Raw genomic sequence first — 23,812 nt, forward strand, 5'->3', positions numbered from 1 at the left:
ATTAGAGTTGGTCTCATTAGCTTCACCTTGAAGGGACGCCTGGAGAAGAATAGCTAGTGGTTGGAACCATTGATTCATCAACGAAGTTCTTAAAAGGAAGAATAAGACTCGTGTATAAAAGAACTAATCCAGGCCTATGCACTGGAGAGAATTTCTGGGAGAACCTGTTCTGCTGTTTGTCTCACTGATCCTCGTCAATCACTGTCTGTCGTAAATCATAAAGCTGCACATGCACGTGCTCTCACTTGGTCTGCTTAGAAGGAGACCCAGAAATCAGAACCACGGGCCTGGGAAGAGGCAGAAGCTCATTCTCAGGTGCCCTGGTGAGGATTCAAAACTGTCGGAAGGCTGTTTCTTGGATTTTGGCTGTTCCTTGGTTGTTTCTGAGGGTGCACGCTGGGAATCTAAAATGTGTATAGAGACAGTGCCCTAAAATCCCTGTGTCTTACAGCACTCACCAGGCCTAAAGTTTATTATTGAGACTTATAATGTCACAGAAGCATGATAATTCTTGTTCTGCTGTCCAACAATCTTTTAATTCCAATAGAAAGAAAAACTTCCTGAAGTATGAAATTCTGATTTATAACTACAGAAAGAGTGAATGCGATTCATTATTATTTCTTCAAACTGTTCTTCCAATATGGTGAAGTATTACCATGTATTAAATCTAATTTACCTCTCTAAAAATGATAATGCACTTGGAACCCACAGAGGTAAGCAGCGCCCCAGGTATCACAAAGGCACGAGAGTTTAATCTTGCGCTCTTTGCTCATTGAACTTCTGGCTGCTCATTTCCTCTTCTCTCTTTTGAAAAAATGGTGATGATAATATTAACATAGGGTTGTCTCTAGCAATAACTTAAAGTGTTTTATAAAATCTTTGCAAATGGATTCAGAAATTCTAAGTGACAAGTGGATTTTTCCTCTTCCTTCCTCCTTTCCTGTCCTGAGTGAAAGAAAAGATGGAAGAGGAGCCACCAGCATGATGCTGTGACTTTCTGGTCCACTGAACCCTGCGTGGTGAATGGCTCCTGATTACTGGTGGGAGTTCCCTTCTGAAAAGCCCGTCCTTGTGTACAGACACTTTGTATTTTTTGACTATTTGACTATTTGACTATTACTCCAGGGCCTATAAAACTTTTAGATTTCTGAAAGAAGGAAACTGCCTTTCAATCAAATATTCTTGACATTGGAATACACTGATGCTGACACAGAGACACCAGGATAAACATAACTAAGCTTTAGCTGACTGTTCAAATGGTCATGAGAGGGTATAGCCAGTTTTTAGAGAGGAAGCTCAATTAGACATCAGTAAAGAGTTAGACAGGTGTGAGTGATTTCAGGAAAATAATGGAAGAAGCTTATGAAATTAAAATCAAAGCTAACGTGATGCAAAGCAAAAATATGTCTAGCTTGATGTGTGAGAAATAAGACCCAAAAGAATGAAAGTCTCGGGGCGCCTGGGTGGCTCAGTTGGTTAAGCAACTGCCTTCGGCTCAGGTCATGATCCCGGAGTCCCGGAATCGAGTCCCACATCGGGCTCCCTGCTCAGCAGGGAGTCTGCTTCTCCCTCTGATCCTCCTCCCTCTCATGCTCTCTGTCTCTCATTCTCTCTCTCGCAAATAAATAAAATCTTAAAAAAAAAAAAATTAAAAAAGAATGAAAGTCTCACCTCCTGGAACAATACGTATTAAGTGGTACAGGATTCTAGACACTCAAGCCATTTTTACTCCATATTCAATGATGGTATGTACTTTAGTGGGTGCTAAACTAAAATTAAGATGACTGGAGGTTTTGGGGCACCTGGATGGCTCAGTTGGTTAAGCATCTGACTCTTGACCTCAGCTCAGGTCTTGATCTCAGAGTTGTGAGTTCACACCCCTCATTGCTACTTAAAAAAAAAAAAAAGATGATTGGAGGCTTTTTTTTTTTTTTAAAGATTTTATTTATTTGACAGAGAGAGATACAGCGAGAGAGGGAACACAAGCAGGGGGAGTGGGAGAGGGAGAAGCAGGCTTCCCGCTGAGCAGGGAGACCGATGTGGGGCTCGATCCCAGGACCCTGGGATCATGACCCGAGCCGAAGGCAGACGCTTAACGACTGAGCCACCCAGGTGCCCTGATTGGAGGCTTTTGAATGAACTCTTAAGGAGCATACACTCTTGGTTTATCTTAAGATCTGTACTGTACAGCTTCTCTCTTTTTTCTTTAAAGATTTATTTATTTATTTTAGAGAGAGAGAGAGAGAGAGAGTGAGTGGGGGGAGGGGCAGATGGAGAGAGAGAAGGAGAGAAGCAGACTCTTCCGCTGAGCGTGGAGCCCCACACAGCGTTCGATCTCAGGACCCTGAGATCATGACCTGCGTGGAAACAAAAATCAGACGGACGCTTAACCAACTGCAGCACCCAGGCCCTGTACTGTACAGCTTTTAATCATGGTGGCAAACTTTCAGCTTCCCGTTCTGTAGATATGATCATTAAACTAAGGATATTCTAGAGCTTTGAAAGCATCAGAACCATACACAGCCATCTCCACGATGTTTCTTTGGTAGCCATTCTGTACAATGGAGACCATGTGGTTTCCACTTCAGGAGATTAAATGATTAAAATGTGGGCAATGTAAACCGACTACTGTTTGTGGCCAAGTCAAGATGATGTCCTGACTTCCAGTTGTGCTGGTGAAGAGGCAGCGAGGGAAGGGTGACAGACAGTGAAGGAAAGGTGACAGCAACAACAAATGCAATGCTATGCTCAGAGCACGTGAGAATTTGATAAACCACATTTCCCGAGGCAACATATAGCACATATTTTTCTATGTTTTGAACAGAAAAAGCTAAGACTAGAAAAAGTGGGAGGTCTGGATCTCTATTGCTGTTTGCTGTCAGAGATGAGATCATGAAAATAAGGGATGTAAGCACCAGTTTGTGGGTACACCTGAATTTCCATAAAGTGCTCATTGGAGGTGTAGAACAAAGAGTAAGAATGTGGGCTTGTAGGTGACAGATTTGCGCTTGGCCCTTCCTCTTTTTTTTTTGTCCTCTGGATGTTCTTCTATGAGATCAAGGTTATGCCCATTGAACTATGCATAGATGGATATTCCCTTCCAAATAAATAAATAAAAAAAAGGAGGGCGCCTGGATGGTTCAGTCGCTTAAGTGTCAGACTCTCGATTTCGGCTCAGGTCATGATCTCGGGTTGGTGGGATCAAGCCCTGTGTTGGGCTCTGTGCTCAGTGCAGAGTTGGCTTGAGGATTCTCTCCCTCTGCTCCTCCTCCTGTAGGCACGTGCATTCTCTTTTCTAAATAAATAAATAAAATCTTAAAAAATAAAAAAATAAATAAAAAGAAGGGAGGATTTGCAAGGATCTATATATTTTTGTCATTTCAACTCTGTTTCAAAGCACTGGTCAAATGTGGCAAATTTCATGTATTTCTCAAGTCAGTAAAGTGAATTAGTTTAACTTTTTTTGGACAGTCTTAAGAATTCAAATTATTTAATAACTTAGACAACTTTGACACTACAGTCCAGGATATTTAATTTCACAAAAGCTAAGATTTGCTGGTTTTAGATTGTCAGGAAGAAATTCTCACAATTTCTAATCACTCTGACGTGATCACTGAAGAAAATAATGAACATTCTTCTATAGGAGAAAATATTGGGTATGAGCATACACTGTCAGTTATGTTACAAAATGCCTCAGTACTGTGAAATTGGGGGATGTGTTATATTAAGGAATTGGCTACAACCTGCTCTCTCATTCATCAGGCATCTCTTCCTTCTGCCCCATCTGAATCAAGGCTCTATAAAGAACAGGCTGAGCTGATTGGATTTTGTGATATGCCCCCCTTCATTTTTCTTTTTCTGTACTGTAGATGACATTCATTCATTTTTTCCCCCAGAAAAACATCAAGCTATATTTACGTGTTCTTATTTCTGTTACAGTTAATAACCGAGGGCTTGAAGTAAATAAGGAATTATTTGGCATGAAAGATGAGGTAACCTTTCATAGTTAATTACCACAGCACGGAAGACCTACATGCTAGGAACTGACAGAAAGCTATGTGCACAGAGCGCTTGTACATAGATCAAATAAGCAGGAAGTTATATATTTTTTTCTGAAAAATTCTATTACTGTATTATACCTTTATAATATAGGTTAATGATGAGATTTTAACTTATATTTCAATGATGTGAACAGAGAGACCCATGTGCCCCCTCTATCCTTTATTTAGGTCCTACCTTCTTCACTGCCATCCACATCGATCTCAAGATAACAGTATTACAAGCTAACCGGGATAGTCTCTGTCTTCAGAGAGTTTTTCAGTTAGTGAAAGAATCAATAAGTATGTAATTACTGATTTCTCACACAGTACCAATCCTGTGAATGATGCCGCTGGGGATACAAAAGATACTGAAGGCCTGGATTGTCTAAAAGGAATTTAAGATGAATTCTGCCAAGGGGCAAGATTAAGATCATGAAACTGCCACTATTCTAGTGTTTTTGATTTATGAATATGGTAGCTTCTTATGATTCGAAGTCGTGACTGTGAATGACAAAGCAGTATATAATTATTGTGGGATATAAACTGCAAATTACGGGACATAAACAGCAGGTTGTATATGGGCTTTGTGTCGATAGCTGTAAGGAGCCCCAAATTCATCAGAGGCCCTTGGGCAGTCCTGGAAAAGGGAAAGAGGACTGGGTCAGGCATTCCGGGCGAGAGGAAGCCGGCAAGGGCGAGGCAACGCGGGCGAGTCAGCTGGCTGCTGACCCGGCCGGGGGCGGGCTGGGGACTCGCCGGGCGCGCGCTGGGAGGGGATGGGGACGGGTATGCCAGCGGGGCGCACTCTGTACAGCACTGGTCGAAATGGGAGGCACAGAATGAGAAACACGCCAGCGGAAAGAAATTCCCTGACCGTTCTCCTCGGACAAGCGCCCTACTTTCTGAATTCCATCTTCTGTATCAGTTACGTGCCTCTTGTCACGCAGCGATGTCTATGTTCCCGGGACGCACTAGACACCGTGACGGACGCTGTGTGCACCGGACGTGGCTTCTTGCTCCGATTGAGTCCGTATGTTGTGACTCCCTGAATCGATGGCAAGCTTTAGTGTAACAGGGACCAGGGATTTGGCATTTATTCTTTCAAAAACATGTAATGAGTGTCTATATGTGACAGCCACTCTTGTTATAAAAAAGGAAAGCCATTGTTCTGGTTCCCAAAGAGATCCAGGCAGTTAAAGAAGATAGGATATCGGTTTCCAGCAAACGGCAGCGAGATTAATTCTTAAATTTTCCTGGAAGGATTAAAGGCTTCAAAGAAGAATGATCCTTTGAGCTGAGGCTTAAAGGATAGAAGTGTTTTGGAGGCAGGAAAGCGAAGTGTGGGTGGCTCAGGAAGGTGCAAGAGCCCAGCACAAGCACCGAAGTGGAGGACGTGGTGACGCGTCGCAGAAGGTCCCCGTGTGCAGTGCAGCCGGCTGTAGGGTGGAGCGAGGGAAAATGAGGTTGTGCGAGAGGCAGGGGCTGGGTAAACGTCTGCACATAGCATGCCAAGGATCTTACTAGGTGGTACGTTGTGATGAAGCGTGCTGATTAGGTAAGATAAGTTTGAATCTGAATGTTTAGAATGATCCCCTGCAGCAAAGTGGGATAGAGAGGGGAGGAGGGGCACGACCAGCAGGGAGACCGGAGGAAGGCTGCTACCACCGCAACAGTCTGGGACCGACTGGGCACGGTGAGGAGAAGAAAGAATAAAGAAGGAGAAAATACAAAAAGCAATTGGGAGGTAAAATGGACAGACTTTGGCGTTGCGTAGGATGTGGGTGACAAAATGAAAAGAAGGCAAGGACCCTGTCTGTCTTATTCACAAGTGTATCTCCAGTACCTAGAAGAATGCCTCATCTAGGGCCCCAGCAAATTATTTGTCAAAATGAATAAAAGTGAGACATCTAGATGACTCCTGGGCTTCTAGCTGAAGCAGATGTTTATTAATGGCAGTCGCCAGCAGAAGGGAGACAGGAAGGGAAGATAATGTAATCACCTGTGGATCACTGTGAGACATATAGTGGTGGTTTCTAGAAAAGCCAAACTATAAGGCATACACTATAAGGAAGTGGGGGGTATGAAAGGAAGAAGAGCTAATAAAGGAAATGCCAAATATGACTGCAGAAACACAGGAATAGGATTAGGTTAGGTTACCATCGTAAGTCAAGTGAGACATTTTCAAGCTGAAATGTTTGACCGGGTGATTTGTCCAGAGTGTTCAATGAGAATGAAATCTGGCAAAACCAGTGCTCAGCTTTGGGGAATGCAGGGAGGAATGTCATCAGTGATGGGCATTAAAGGTCCCTTGCCTTTTTATGTGGACGTGTCAGAAATTAGAGGTTGGTTTACATTTCATTTATACAAACTCTGTGCATCTTTTAACCTGAGAAAGATAAAGGCAGCATAGGAAATGGTGATTTTAATGGTAACAACCAATAAGCAGATCAGAGATGGATATGACCAAATGATTAAGAAAAACACCTAAGCGTGGAGATAACACTGACTTAGATCATAGTTTCTTATATAGAACGGACAACTGCAAATTGCATGGTTGATATTAATCAGAACCATTATGTTTTAAAGGAATGGGTATTTCTTTAATTAGTAACTTTATGTGACATAAATTGATGAATCATCCCAACATATGACATATGGGCAATATTACATATCTTAGATCATCTCCAGATATGGTCTAATTTAGCAAGTCCCTGGAGGTTTTGAGTGGTTACTCTCAAATATTAGTTACCTAAAAAGCACCTAATGTGCTGGGTAAAATTCTATTTTTTGATTCAAGAGTGTTTGGGAATTAGTATCTTAACAAGCACCCTCCTGTGCTTCTGAGACAGGTGTGAAGAGGTCCTACTTAGAGAAAACACGGCCTTCGGTGCTACTTGGCATTTTTAAGCTGGTGTTCTTGTTCCCTCAGGTGGTCGAATGTGGAATTGCATACTTCAGATTTCCTATTTTCACTCTTTGGACAACAGAGCTCCACAATTTATCTACCTGTTATCTAGCCTTTATTTAACCATTCTATAAACCTGAAAATGCAGTGCAGCATGAACATTCATCTCCTTACTTATAAAGCAGATGACTAGAGAAGACCAAAAAATGTCACAAGAAAGATTCCATAATTTACAAATGCTGTGGCTAAAACATTGCTTTTTGCTTGTTTGTTTTTGAGAATTTTGAAGGACTCTTCATAGAAGAGTGGCAGCATTTTCATGGGCCAAGTGTTTATCCTTTACTTGGGTTCTCCTTTTCAATCTTTCAGAATTTAGAAGATTTGTTTTAAAACAAGACAGACCCAGGGTCTTCAATGCTCATTTCAATTTTTCATTAGCCGGTTTCTTGTGTGTGTGGGAGGAGATGCTAATTAAAAGGATATAATTGATAAACATACGACGAAGGATGTGTGGAGTAAAGAATCAGGGGTAAAAATTCCTTCTTCTTTCCCCTTCTTCCTCCCTGACTTCTGGCAGTCACTCAATAGATATTTGTTAAAACCACCTGAGAGGCTTCGTGGGCAAAGTAGTGATACCGGGGACACTGTTTTTATGAAGGAAGAGAGAAATTTAGCAAACCAAAGTTTGTAATCGAGGGGCTGTGCTCTACGTGCAGGGCAGGCTATCAAGGCTTAGAGGCAGGGAGATTGCCCGCCCGGGAGGGAGGAGGGTGGCCAACGGGGAGATCCTAATGGAGAAGATGCCATCTGGACTGGAAACCTCTAAGAATGGCTACTTTTTAAAACCTTGTGCAACTGTGTTGCTGTCTTACACATCATACAATTATCTGTTTTTAGGTGGTTCTCGTATTCATTCATTCAGTACTGATTACGTGTCAGGCAGTGTGCTCCGTGTAGGTGTATAAAGCTGAAGACGACTGGCTTGGCCTCTGCCCACATAGAGCTCCCATTCTTGTAGTGGAGACAGACAAAAATAAATTATCTAAAAAATAGATTAAAAATGATAAATTGAGGTATAAGCTTTGAAGAAAATAAATAAGAAGCTGGGGTAGAGAATGGGTGCAGTGTGATAGCATCTACTTTTGTGAAAGGGAAGGCCTCCCTGAGAAAATCTAAGCTGCCGTGTTACCGAGGCCTACTCTGTTTTAAGTGCTTTTCTTGTATCAGCTATGTTAATCCTCACAACTCCATTAGAGAATGTCCCATTATTAAACCATTTGCCAGTGAGGAAACTGAGGCACAGAGACATTAAATAACTTGACACATAATCTGTAGGTGGTGGAGACTGGATCCAAGTCTACATGCCCGGGCCCCACAGCCTGCTCTCTCCCTCTGACAGCCATCTCTTGTCAAGGCAGAGGAAAGAGCCCGCACAAAGCCTCTGTGACCGGTGAGGGCTGGACGGTTAAGAAGATGTGTGTGAGAGGAGCATAGAGACCAAGAGCGCTTGAGGTTGGAGATGGAGGCAGGGGCCTGATCCTGAAGGCCGCCTGAGGACACTGTAGGGAGGTCTGGATTGCATTCTAAGTACAGTGGAAAGTCACAGGTGGGTTTTAAGCAAAGTTTTTAAAAAAAGTAACTCTTGCCGTAACTTGGAGAATGATCCGCAGGCAGCAAAGGCGAGAGGGAGATCAGTTTGAAGGAGGTCATGCAGTTTGGCAGAAGAGATGGGGCAGAGATTCGAACGGACTTTGGCGGTGGAATGAACAGCGGTTCACATGATGAAGTGCTTTCCCCCCGCCCCCCAGAAATGGTCGGAGGCTGACACACCACCCTTCACTTGGGATGTGCGCTCCTTTCAGACACTTGTTAATACCGAAACCGATGTTCAGAATTAGAGGCAGGCACTGAACGAGTCGAAAAGAAGAGAATATGTTACTTACCCTAGCATAAGAGAACCCTTGATGGTTGCGAGAAAGGTTCTTTTCTGGTGTAATATGCTGATTTCACAGATGAGAATACTGAACTCAGAGAAAGTAGGTAGGTAGGTGCTTTTCCACACAAGCATAACTGGTTTCTACTTAAGACAGACAAATTTAACTTATAGGTTGATTTCCCACCAATTCTAGGGCATTGGAGGACTTTATTACAGGCCGGGCACTTTCTTAATTACTTCTTTAATTTGGAATAGTTTCCTTTCAGGGCAACCATTCCCATTTCACAACACGTGGTGAAATGATGTCCCTTCTGAGAACTTCCCTTCTCTCCTTATATATGGAAACAGAAAGAAACAGAGGAAAGGACAAGTCAATAAGCTCACCTCTCACGTGACATATTCACCTTCTCTGCCCTCACGTTTGCCTGCCGGAATTCTTGCCCTTGAAGAGAAGAAGTAGCCCTGGTGTGAACAGGGCTTTGGAAAGGGTCAGGGAACGTCTGAACACTTTGGACTACAGGGAACATGCTCGAGGCAGCAAACAGGAGGAGGCTGCATTTAGGCAAATGTGTCCTTTATCTGGAGCTAATTAGAGTATCCCTGAAGAATTTCTAAAGTATTCTTAAAGAAGCTAAGCAAGTCCTAGAGGGTTCAATTAATCTTACCATGGCCCTTCTGTCCAGTGAAAAATATTAAGTTATTTTGCAGTGCCGAGTGATTATTTGCCAGCTGAAACTTCAAGTGGAATTCCTAACCGAAGCCGATGTCTGGGATCTGTGAATAAGCCAGGAATGAAGTGTATCCAAACACATCTGTGCCACTGAGACTGGGCTGAGAAATATCAATAGCTGTGGAAAAACCCAAACCAAATAGTTAGAATAAACCTGTGCATGTACTTGTAAAAGGAGGGTTATGTTTTGCTGATGCATCTGGCCAGAGAGTCTGTTTACTATCACGTTAATTAGACTTAAGTGTCCTTCAGCATTGAGCAACTAAGTGACTCAATGGGGAGTTTCAAAACCAGAACAAAGGAAGTGCAGTGTTTTGAGATCTTGTATATAAAGCTTTCACATACCCTTTTTACATAATGAAGAACTGACTTAAAAAGCAAAACCCTATATTTGAAGAGTAATTTTTGAAATAAAAAAGATCACTGGTGGTCAAAGTGTTTGCCCAGGCGCTTTGTAAACGTGATTTGGCATCTGAACACTGGCCATGATTTAGAGAGGAACTTGCAGCTTTGAAACTGGGCTTTTCGAATCCTGCCTTTCTGGAAAAGCCAAAGCCATAGGTCGGGGTGGGAAGGCCAAGACATGGGCAGGCAACAGGTCAGTTTCCAACACCATGTTGTTAATGACCAGAACTTTTCTTTTAGTAGAAATCTTTGTTTAAAAAAAATACGTTTATTCTTGCTCTGTTAAGATGCTTGTTAAAAAAAATGAAAGCATAGGTTTCGATAGGACTGAAACTGTAGGGAGATTTAGTAGAAACAGGAAATGGTTAAAAACGAAGTTCAAGGGGTGCCTGGGTGGCTCAGTCGTTAAGCGTCTGCCTTCGGCTCAGGTCATGATCCCAGGGTCCTGGGATCGAGCCCCGTCGGGCTCCCTGCTCATGGGGAGCCTGCTTCCTCCCTCTCCCTCTGCCTTCAGCTCCCCCTGCTTATGTTCCCTCTCTGTCAAAAATAAAATCTTAAAAAAAACCAAAAAACAAAAACGAAGTTGAAGAGCCAGTGTGGACAAAACAGAATTTAATTGAGGGGTACTGTTAGCCAGCTAGGCTCTTTTCATCCCGCCTCTAATCTTGCTTCCAACTTTTCTCTTGGATTGCTCTGTTTTGTTTGTAAATAGTCCCAACTGGTTTCTGTTTCCCCCACTCTGAGAGGATCACAGGAAACAGGAAGGGGGCTGTTGATCCCTATCCCGGTCTGTTAGGGATGGTGTTCCCAGATTAAAAGATGTTCCTAGGATCTATTTTTATTAGTTTGAGACAGCTTGACAGAGGGAAGAAGAGCTTGTTTTGATTACCTTATATTGCTCTCCTATTCTCTAGATATGTTGCCTCTCCTAGGAAGTTGTAAAACTAGAATTTTTATAAGCCTTAAGAAATATCTTCATTCTGGTTCCTAATGCTTAAAACAAAAGAGCTTGTTATGTCTGGTTATAATTGTTTATACAGCAAATAATTGTACTATCCTGGGATAAGTGATTCTACTTATCAGAGGCTTTTATTTCTGTTTGTTTCGTATACTATTCAAGTAGGGTAACTGTGGAATCAGCAGAATAAGATTTTGTTAAAATCTGACCAGTTTATTCCTTGGGATGTATGGCCTAGGATAAGTGTTCTTTTTCTCAAAACTCATCAAAATCTGAAGCATGATTTTGACACATTCCAACCTCTTACATTTATTTTTTTATCTAATGAAGTAATTTATGGTTTGTGTTCCAGAGACAATAAAGCTGGGCCCTTCCTAGCAGGGATTTCACTTACAGTAGCCCCATAGATAGGATAGTTGAAGGAAATGAAATGTAGTGGAATTGAAACAAAATAAAAAACTGACAGTGTTTGATGCTGCCATTGAAAACAATAGAATTCAACTAAATTTAATACTAAAATAGAGGAATTTGGTTTTTTTTTAGGAATGACTTTTTAAACAATATTTCTTCCTGTTAGTAGTTTACGACTGGGTATACTTAAAAGTTTGGTAGTACATTCAGGTTGAATCAAGAGATACACACCTTATAAGTATTTCACTGTCAGACAGGGCTAGACACTGTGGCACAAAGATAATAAAGCACCATCCCAACCCTCAAGGAACTAGCGTGTGGTCAATTAACTTATCCAAATGAGCTGGATGGAAAGTTGAAATGAAAGCTGATGAGCAGCAAGTCACCTGGCAGATAAAAAGGAAAGATAATTTCAGGTTGAAAGAAGAGCATGTTTTCAGGTAGGGAGGCCCAAACAGCGTGTCATACTCAAGGAACTCATGGAGTATGTCAGTTTTAGAATGAAGTATAAAAAAGAAAAGTACAAGCAAATGTAATGAGATAGTCCGACAGGGATCCAGGTATGGAGGGCTTGATACTTTCTCCATAATCTTTGATGGTTGGGCAAAGTCAGAGTTGCCTTTTAGAAATACCACTCCAGGGGCGCTTGGGTGGCTCAGTCGGTTAAGCGACTGCCTTTGGCTCAGGTCATGATCCCGGGCTCCTGGGATCGAGCCCCGCATCAGGCTCCCTGCTCAGCAGGAAGCCTGCTTCTCCCTCTCCCACTCCCCCTGCTTGTGTTCCCTCTCTCGCTGTGTCTCTCTGTCAAATAAATAATAAAAATAAAATCTTTAAAAAAAAAGAAAAAAAGAAAGAAATACCACTCCAGGGATGAAATGTGAAGGCTGGCTTAGATGGGGAGAGCTGGAGGACCAAACTTTGGTTAAGAACAAAAATGAGGATTTTGATGATACCAAGAAATCCAATAGTGAGCTAAGCTTACACTGAATTGTAAATGTGAGGAAATTTATGGGTCAGTCATGGAAAAAGATAATGGTGTGATATTTATTTAAACAGTGAAGAGAAATGTGTTATCAGTGCTAGTATCCAATCAGAATAAGTTTATGACACAATTTCATACTATTGGAAAGAAGTACAATGTATACTGAAGACTGAGGATAACCATGCACACAGGAAAGGGCCTGTCACACTCTGCATTTCTGAGCCTAAAGCTACACTGTCGAATAATGTAGACACTCACCACATGTGGCTGTCAGTACTTGACTTGTGGCTAGGCTGACTGAGAGGGCTTAGTATGGAGAAAAGAATTTAAAATATCTTTTTTTTTAAAAAGATTTATTAGAGAGAGAGAGTGAGCATGCGCTTGAAGTGGGGAGGGGCAGAGGGTGAGGGAGAGAGAGTCTCAAGCAGACTCTGTGCTGACCCTGAGATCATGACCTGAATCAAAACCAACAGTTCGACACTTAACTGACTGCACCACCTAGGTGCCCCAAGAATGTAAAATATCTTACTAATAATATTTTATATGCATTAAATATTGGGTTAAATACAATATATTATTAAAATAAATTTCACCTGTCTCTGTTTATTTTTAAAAACGTGGCTACTAAAAAACATAATTACATAGGCAGCTCACATTCTACTGAAGAGCACTGCAGAGAGAACCACCTGTGTCTGAGCAGGTAAGTGATTTCTCTAAACCCTCAGTTGTGATTTACTTCAAGGGGCTTTGTCTTTTGGTAACTCTAGGAGCCGTGAAAAGATAGGGTTTCTAAGGGGAAGAAGAGGAATCAGGAGAAGGGGTCAAAGAATGTCCATCCCACTGTGAAGAGGCTCCTGTGTCCTCACCCTCACACCCTCCCGTGTCCTCACCCTCATCCTCATCCCGCTGGATCAGGCAGGAGAATGTGGAGGGACCCAGATTAGAGAAAGAAGACTTTCAACCTTACAAATGATTCTTTTCAGTTCTTGAAAGTAAGCCCTTTATGATCTTCAACCAGGCAACATTTGGTTAATTTGATTACTCTATTATACAAATTCCCAGATCAGACTTCTAGAAGTGTCAGTCGTCATCAAATTAGTAGATTGAACAGATTGTAATGGGAATATTTTAGGGCTAATATGTGAATTTTTTTTTTTTCCTTTTGTAATCCCTAGTTGCCTCATGGTTTCCATATGTGAAATTTTGTATTTTTTTCTTCAGTTCTTTTAAAGTTACAGCAATAGATTGGGACCATGAGGAAGAAGGGGGATGTTGGGATTTGAATTAAATATTAATTATTTAGTGTGTGGAAGAAGGGAGCAAAATCAAAATCACTAACAGCAGTCTGGGAACATTTCAGGCAGTCAAAAAGCCTTATGTATCTCAACATCATCTAGGGTCATTAAAAATTCTACAAACCTTCAATGATGGGAAAATGTCATTACCTTTTCTATAATATAGTGCTCGGTTGCAGGCTCCATGTGGAATCTCTGCACAACATATCACATTATGCTCACAGAATACATCTTAGCAAAAATTACTGCAAAAAGGGTATAAACTTCTGTCTTCTAGAAAATTTACTATGGCAAAATTTTCTCATTCCCCATCGGGGCAGAGATATTAGCACTTGAATGTTTTAAATGTAACTGTACTTTTTTCTTTTAAAAATACTCTGTGGTTAGTCCTCTTACCTGAATTATTGACATTTTATGCATAGAAGTGACCAAGATGAGCTATCAGGATGTGGGAAGAAGACATATATATAAGAGTTCAGACTGCAGAACACCTTCCTTTCAACTCTGCGATCAGTGATGCCTCCTGAAGCCCACTGGCTGTGACGTATGAGGCATTAAAGGTCACGGTGATTGAGAAGAGGCCGCTGGATGCAGCCAGCTCGGACTCCATTTTGGATTGCCTCACTTTCTATGTAAATTTGGGCAAGTTAGCTTCTCTGTTTTAGTTTCTTCATGTGTAAAATGAGGATGGTAAGAATATCCAACTTTGTGTGAAGAATGAGAAAAGTATGTGGCTGAAGGAAACACATCTGAGCTAATCACAGATCTCAAGTGGGCAAGCCTCTTGCACAAATTGTGTAATCCTACTACATTTTCCCAGTCAAGTCACTAAGGCAACTAATTTATACCTCTTCTTACCCCCTCCAACATCTAACATTCATCATTTCTCAATTAATGATCTTGCTTCTTATTTCACGGAGGAAAATAAACTAAGAACAGAGAACTACCCCATCCCTCTGCCATCAGATCCTCCCTGCCTCAAATCTTTCATTTTGATTGAGATGTTCTGCCTTCCCTCGGGTTACAAGGCTGACTCTGCCTGGGTATCGGATCCACCCCTCATTGACTTAAGGGCATTGTTTCAGCAATTCTTTCCCATTTCCCCAGGGGAGACACCAAATTCTTCTTCTCCACTGAATCATTCCCTTCAACATCAAATACGCTAAGATATCTCCATCTGAAAAAACTGTTTCCTCAGCTCCACATTCTTCTCTAGCTGCTCCTTGTTTTTCTACCTATCATTCTAGTAAGAGTGTTCTAAAGAGTATCCGTGTTGACTTTTTCTTTCTTTCTTTCTTTTTTTTTTTTTTTTTACCACCTATTCACTCTTGATTTCATTCTAGTCAGCTTATCTTCTCTCTTTCCTTTGAAACTTCTGATGTGAAGTTTCACAGTGACCACCATCTTTTTAAATTCAATGCCAATTCTCTGTTTTCTTATTCAGTTATCTCAGGAGCAGTTGACAGTTCATTCTTTCTTTCTCTTGAAATGCTTCCCTCACTTGATCGTCATGGTATCATTCTCCGCTAGCATTCTTCCTGCCTTCAACTGCTCCCCATTCTCCTTTTCTTTCAGTTGTCTCCATCTGCCATCACTCTCTATCTCCTATGTACCACCTACAGGAGGATGAGTCCTAAATAAAAATCTTTATCCTTGACTTCTTTCTTTTTTTCTATTTATTTCAGAGCTCCACACTCATATATCCAACTACCTACTAGATATTTGACATACATTTGTATGACCAATGGGAATCTCAAACTAAACATACACAAGACAGAACTCTTTATTCTCATATCCTTATAACCTCTCCTTCCAACCAAATCTCTTCCCCAGTCTTCTCTGTCTTTGTTCAGAACAAAAACTAATCATAACCTAAATTGTTTCTTTTTCTGCCACATCAACCAGTTGACTGGAAAATCCTGTTCATTTTCAAAATGTCTCCTGAATCTCACTACTTCTCATCACCTCCATCAATGCCACCAAAGTCTACTGTGCTATTCTCGCTAGCCTGGACTACTACGGGTTTCTTAACTGGTCTCCTTTGCCACCTTTGTCTCCCTGCAGTCTCTTTTTCATATTGTAGCCAGTATGGCCTTTAAACATTAATTGCATACTTCAGAGTCCTCTAGTGTTTTCCCTTGAATTTTGAAATTAAAAAAACCCCAACTCTTTAGCATAGCCTCAAATCCCTACTCTCTGAATTTATTTTATATGCATTTCTTCTTGCTCATTCTGCTCCAACCTTGCTAACTTCTTTGTGTTTCTTAAACCAAACATGCTCCCAGGTCAGGGCTTCTGCTTCTCTAGTTCCAATGCCTGAAACATATTCTCCCTCACTTTTTTCAAGACTCTGCACAAGTGTCCCTTCTTCACAGGGGTCTTCCCTGACTACCCTACGAAATTATTAATTCCTCCTACCCCCATCACTCTCTAGTTCTTTAACCTGCTCTGCTTACTACAGCTTAGCTACATAATGTGCTATTTGTCTATTTTTTACTGTCTCTCTCCTCAGTTATTTTAAATTTTTTTTACTGTCTCAATCCCCTAGATTGTAGGGCTCATCAGGGCACAGAGCTTACCTGTCCATTATCAACTCCAGGGTGTACAACAGTGCCTGGACTCACGTGGGTATGGGATACATCTTTATCAAATGGTTGAGTGGATACATATAAGGGGTTTACCATAGTGTTGAAAAAATAGTGACACTGATATGTTATTTTTCTGCTGTTATTGTTTATTTAATATCTTAATTGTTCTGTTCTTATGTCACTAAAGAAAGAATTGGATCTGTTAGATGAAGTTGGGAAAAAGAATTTCTATACCATCACCAATGCTAACGATTGCTTGTTTGATTTTTTTTTCTTTCATTTTTCTAGTCATTTGCTTCTAAAGAATAAGAACATCTCTGGATTTTTGCAAAGATATTAGAATCTTAATTTTTCAAGTGTGGGCAAAAATTCAAATAATATAATCTATATTGATACTGAAAATCAAGGAAGTTGTTTTTCATAACTAAGTTGAATAAATATAACTATAATTTCATGTTATTTCTTTTAAAATTATTTTATGTTTAATATTTGATAATAATGTCTTTTGAACTCGTAAGATAAAAATACCATTGGGGCAATTGATAGTTTTTGACAGAAATTTTTGGCTTTTACATGACAAAATATCTGTACGATTCCCTTACAATCTTGTTTAAAATTTTACAATATGGACTTGAGAAAAGTTCCTTAAGTTCATTAAAGAATTTTTGAAAATGTACAATGTTTTCAGGATAGATGGTCTTGTCTAAATCTATTTTTCTGAAATAAAGCTCATTGCTCAATACAAAAGACAAGAAGGAAACAAAATAAAACTGTTGTTTTTTACTTGGATTCTGTTTTCTATATAGGCTGCTGTATGTAACCTTAGCTGACTGGACACCAGGGAGCGCTGAGCTAGTAAAAATGCAGTTCAGTTCTTCCCTCCTCTATTATGTATTTTAATGAAGCAAGCAGATGGTAGATGGATTTTCCCCTGGAAACTGCTGATTTTGAAAGACTTTGGTGTGCCAGTTTTGCAAGCATGGTGTTTAGCAGCATAGACTACCTCGAAATATACATTTAACTCTGCCAGGAAAAAATTCATATACCCTTAGGCAGATGGGTAAATTTGCAAGAGTACAAAACCACTGCTCACCTCTCCAGCTTTCTTTTGTAGATTTGAATGTAAACATCTTTCTTCTCTCTTTGTTCTTAACTTCTTCTTAGTAAAATAGCAATAGGTTTAGCTCAATATCCTGCATAAGTGCAATTCGGGTATAAAACCATATACATCATCACTGTTGTTTCTGTTTCTGTTGTTGAATAAGCTCCTTGTCAAACACGCTTCCACACTGTTCAGCATTAACATTCAGAAATAAAAAAAGTGGTAACCTACAAATGCGATTTACATTTAAAGGGAAGCGAAAAATAAGTCTCTTCTAAGATGTTATTAACAGTAATAGGTGATGGTGACTTGTACAGAAAACATATACTTACTATTCTTTCTGAACTCAAGATAATACTCAATACATGAATAAAATCAAGCTCTCTATTCAAATGGATATATAATATTCAATTCACCCTCAGGTATAAACATGAAATAAGTATCATTGGTTGCCAATTCCTGTTCATACTAAATCATTCAAACATTCTGTGTAGATACAGAATTCCACCATTCTCACTTCTCTAATTGTCAGCGAAAAGCTAAGAACAAACAGAATTTTACATTAAGATAAGAAAACTGATGAAAATATGGAGCATCGTTATTTCCACCAGCAAAAGAAATGGTAAATGATCAGAATCCAAAGCAGCACATTCTTTTTAGATGTGTAATTTTTAGAAATTAGTGCCATCTTCTGGCTTCTCAAAGTACTGCTTTCAATCTAAACCAGATAATGGTAGAGTTTCACAGTACCACGAAATGTCAAAGAAGAAAAAAAGTCTCCAAAAGATATGGGTCACATTGTAGATCTGTGTTACAGTTTATGGCATAAACTTTGAGAAGGGTCTCATGTATCCTGTATCTATCATTCACATTACATAAACAATGCAGATTTATCCCGGATTAAATATGCTTTGTAGTTTTTTGTGATAAAGTAAAATTCCCAGATATCTCACATGGAATATTTGAGAACTGATGTGTTTGGAACACTTTTCTCATTCCTAAGTCATGAGTTTCTTCATGTTAATGGATTCTTAGTTAAGAAATTAGGAAACATCAAGATTGGAGTGGGTCACCGTTCAAGTTCAGGGGAAATTAAAAAAAAACTTTTTAATCTATTATTTTTTAAGCTATGGATATATAAATGTATTTTTATATACTCCAAAGTAATAAAAACAATAGCAATGATATGAGCTCCTATATTCTAGTTGCTAGGTGCCCTCTCAGAATTATTTTAGTTCTCATAGTGCCTCCATGAGATGTTCTTACTCATATTTCTTTTTTTAAGATTTTATTTATTTATTTGAGAGAGAGAGAGCACTAGTAGGGGGAGCAGCAGAGGGAGAGGGAGAAGCAGGCTCCTTTCTGGGCAGGGAGCCCCATGTGGGACTCAATCCCAGGACCCTGGGATCATGACCTGAGCCAAAGGCAGATGCTTAACTGACTGAGCCACCCAGGCGCCCTACTCTTGTATTTCTGTTATATAGATGAGGCTCAGAGAGGGAGGTCACACAGCTAAAAAATGGCAGAGTCAGGATTTGAACCCCAATTCATCTGACTCCAAAGCCTTTCTGTGTTCTTTCTGATGGTGGCTGGGATATTCATGACATTGGCTGATTAAAAGCTATTGGTAGATATTTATATTATCAAAGTTTGTACCCAAATTGATTTCATACAAATTTGTCTTATTTCCTTGCCCAAGTCTTGGTCCATGGACTCATGGAAAATTGGCAGTAATCTTATATTCCCTCTTCCATATTTAATAGAAATGTAAATACATTTAATTGCCTTGCAGTGCCAGCCGTTTAACTGGTACTCAATATATACCAGTGAATTTATCAATAGATAAGTTTGAATAGGAGTTTAATTGTTTTATAATATGCAAAGAATATAAGTGAAAAATAGTGGCTAAAAAGATCAGTATGTTGGGATGTCTGGGTAGCTCAGTCAGTTAAATGTCTGCCTTCGGCTCAGGTCATGGGATCGAGTCCCATATCGGGCTCCCTGCTCAGTGGGGAGCCTGCTTCTCCCTCTGCCTGCCGCTCCCCCTACTTGTGCTCTCTCTCTCTCTGGAAATAAATAAAGTCTTAAAAAAAAAAGATTATGTTTGTAAAGTTTTCTAAGTGTTTGAATGCACACACAAACACACAAACACACACACAGACACACACATATATATTCCAGATAATTAACTATAATTTTCATTTTGTTGTATTGTGTAGAAATAGTTTAGAAGAAGCAAAATCTGAAAAGGACCCAAATAATAAGAATGATTTATCAATAAAGCTGATTTATCAAAATAAAAAGGCTGATATACTCTATGAGAAAGAGAATGAAGAAATTTGTACTAGAGATACTAGTGGGAAACTATTTTTTATTTATTTATTTTTATTTATTTTTTTAAAGATTTTTATTTATTTATTCATGAGAGACAGAGAGAGAGAGAGAGAGGCAGAGGGAGAAGCAGGCTCCCAAGGAGCAGAGAGCCCGATGCGGGACTCGATCCCAGGACCCTGGGATCATGACCTGAGCCGAAGGCAGACGCTCAACCATCTGAGCCACCCAGGCACCCGGGAAACTATTTTTAAGACATCTGTAGTTCAGCTGTTGAAGTGCTGGACAAAGGCAGCAGCATACTGCAAAATACTAACTTATTTCTGGGGACCACTGCACATGATGTTTCAAATGCATATAATAAAGGGAAGATTTTATATCAATAAATATGGCATGAGAGATTATTCTAAGTCATATTATGAATAAAACAAAGAAAAATCATCAGCCAGAATTTGTGAGGTTTAAATTTTGTTCAGGAATATTATTTTTGAATGGAAAAGATCTTGTTATATATAAAAGCCCCAAGACTTCATGTACTAATAGTAAGCAGGTGCCTAATTCAAACTACAATGGTATATAACAAAACTACAAAAAAGGACTAGGAGATTAAGAATTAGAGACAGAGTATCCTAACAACAATCAGGAAACATAATGAAATAAAATATTGTATTTGTTATAGCATGAAATACTTGGAATAAAACTTACCCATTAGGTTTCTTAAAGGTTAGAGTCAGCAGAAATCAACCCTGGCTGTTCTAAGCAGGAAAAGAATTTACAGGAAGGTGATAGGCTAGCTCATAGAATCAACGGGAAGACTGGAGAACCAGTGGGTAGAAATAGGCTGAAATAAAGGAATCTAGGCAGTTCAAACACAGCTAAGTTCACATTGTGTGAACAGTGTCATCAGGATGCAGTCATTGTCACCTCTAGGGCTGGGGACAGTTATGTGGCCACCTCAGCTACAAATAATTTCGAAGTATCACTCTCTCTTTGGATGACTTTCTTAACATTTGTATCCTGGGGTATCTCATTGGCCTATCCTAGGTCATGTGTGTGCACACAAGAAGGAAGTGCTGTGTAGCTCAAAACAAAAACAAAACACAATAACCAATAGATGTCCCTCAGAGACCTTTGGGGACCCAGTGGCAATCTGCATTCTTTCTCTAGTACTTGCATTTTCAAATTAAAACTTCCTTCTGTGACAAAGGAGCCAAGAATATACAATGGGAAAAGGACAGTCTCATCAATAAATTGTGTGGGGAAAACCGGACAGCCACATACAAGACTAGACCACTATCTGACACCGTACACAAAAATAAAATCAAAATCGATTAAAGATTTGAATGTAAGACCAGAAACCATAAAACTTCTTGAAGAAAACATAGACAGTAAGCTCCTTGACATTGATCTTGGCAATGATTTTTTTGGATTTGACACCAAAAGCAAAGCAACAAAAGCAACAATAAACAAGCGGGACTACAGCAAACTAAAAAGCTTTTGCATAGCAAAGGAAACTATCAGCAAAATAAAAAGGCAACCTCCTAAGTGGGAGAAAATATTTGTAAATCATAATCTGATAAGGGGTTAATACCCAAAATACATAAAAAAATTCATACAACTCAATAACAAAAAACATTTCTGATTTAAAATTGGGCAGAGGAACTGAATAGGCATTTTTTCAAAAAAGACATACACATGGCCGACTGGCACATGAAAAGTTGCTCAACATCACTAATCAGGGAAATACAAATCAGAACAACAGTGAGATATCACCTCACACCAGTGAGAATGGCTGGTATCAAAAAGACAAGAACCAACAAGTGTTGGCAAGGTTGTGAAGAAAAGGCAACCTTGTGAACTGCTGGTGGGAATGTAAATTGGTGCAGCCACTATGAAAAACAACAGGGAGGTGTCCCAAAAAGTTAAAAACAGAACTAACCATATGATCCAGTAATTCTTCTTCTGGGTATTTATCCAAATAAAATGAAAACACCAACTGAAAAGGAGACGTACATTTCCATTTCACTGCAGCATTATTTATAATAGTTGAGATATGGAAACAACCTAAGTGTCCATCATTGGATGAATGGATAAAGAGAATGTGATGGATATATGTACAATGGAACATTATTCAGCCATAAAAAAAGAAGGAAATCTTGCCATTTGTGACAACATGGATGGACCCTGACGGCATTAACCTAAGTGAATTAAGTCAGACACGGAAAGACAAATACTGTTGATCTCACTTATGTATGGAATCTAAAACAAACAAACAAAAACCGAACTCATAAACACAGAGAACGGACTGGTGGTTGCCAGAGGCAGGAGGAGGGGAACAAAACATGTGAATGGGGGTTAAAAGGTACAAGCTTCCAGTGATAAAATAAATAAGTCACAGGGATGTACTGTAGAGGATGATGACCACAGTTAATAATACTGTATTGCATCTTTGAAAGTTGGCAAGAGAGTTGATCTTAAAGTTCTCATCATATGAAAAAAAATTTATAACTATGCATGGTGACTGGCGTTAATTAGACTTATTGTGATGGTCATTTTGCAATATATACAGATACAGAATCGTTATACTGCCTGAAATTAATAGTGTATTATATGTCAATAATATCTCAATAAAAACAGAAAGTAAAGCAAAATAAAAACTTCCTCTGACATAATGCAACAATCCTATATAATTTTTAAAAGCCATTCTCTTTTCCAAAATGGAGTCTTTTTAAAGTCTTGTCTTTTATTGCATTTTGTTCCAAGTCCAAGATCTTGGCAGAGTGGCCATTTCTCCTCATTCTATGCTGTGATTCCATCCTGTTATGGATAAGGTCTCAACAGTTACTAAACCCAAGTACTTTCCATAGAGACCAGGCTGCACACGACCGCTGTAATGATATGTGTGATTTTTCTTGGTGAGAAAATCAAAGGTGCTGCTCATACTGTTGTGGTTTGCTGTGCATCAGAGTCCACAGAGGGGGTCCACAGGAGGGAACTTGATATGGATAGCTAATTATAGTGGGGGAGCCAGAAAGACAAATAGGGATATAGTGAGGCCACCCAGACGCTGGCGACAGCTGAACAGTTGAAGGTGGCTGCCATCACGAAGGCTGACAGGACAAGGGGAAGACCCGGTGTTGTTAAAATCCCAAGAGCCAGACTACCTGGTGGGAGCTGGAGCCTTCACTCGGGCTGCTCTTCAGGACAAGGGACCACGGGTGGGGAGGCCTGGAACCATAGCAGATAGGGTTACTGGTAGACAAGCCACCAGAAGCAGGGGAGGAGGGATAAATACTCTGGATTCTCTCTTCCTCCGACCCCCCAGTCTTCTTCCTCTGGTAGGGAAAATGTAGTCTGCACATGTGTGAGACACGGATCTCAGAGAAAACAGGCAAATGACCAGCACACATTGCAATGAAAGCAACCCCGAGGCTACAATTCTTATTTCCAGAACTGGTCAGGAGGCCACCTCTGATTTTATAACTCCCTTCCTTGAATGCTGTCTCCTTTCAGGTAGGGGAAGCAAATTCAAATTCTTTCCTCTGTGTTCTTACAGGGGCCCTGACACGGATGAAATTCTATGCCTGGTGTGGTGATGCAAGCCTTCATTCCTGAGAGCCCCAGCCATGGTGGGCCTGCTGTCTAGGGCTTCAGGAGGCCTCTCTCAACTCTTAACACTAGATGTGTGAGGCAGAACCCCAGAGCAGACATCTCACTTTTGTATGTGCATGTGTGTGTGTGCACGTGTGTTCACACCTACATCATGGCCTCCATTATCAGTCTAGTGAAGCCAATGACAGTACTCCTCAGAATAAGGTTTCTAGGGGCGCCTGGGTGGCTCAGTCGGTTAAGCATGGGCCTTCAGCTCAGGTCATGATCCCAGGGTCCTGGGATTGAGTCCCGCATCGGGGTAGGGGTGGTGGTGGGGGTCCAGCTCAGCGTAGAGCCTGCTTCTCCATCTCCATCTCCATCTGCCCCTCCCCACCACTCGTCCCCTCTCTTTCTCAAATAAATAAAAATCTAAAAAAGGGAGAATAATGTTTCTAGATTAATGAAGTAAAATACACAGGATTATAAAATAAGATACCTTTTGGAAATATACTTGATAAAATATAACGACAACAAAATT

The sequence above is a fragment of the Mirounga leonina genome, unplaced genomic scaffold (genome assembly GCF_011800145.1).
Source record: "Mirounga leonina isolate KUSES-001 unplaced genomic scaffold, KU_Mleo_1.0 Mir_53, whole genome shotgun sequence".
Taxonomy (NCBI): Eukaryota; Metazoa; Chordata; class Mammalia; order Carnivora; family Phocidae; genus Mirounga; species Mirounga leonina.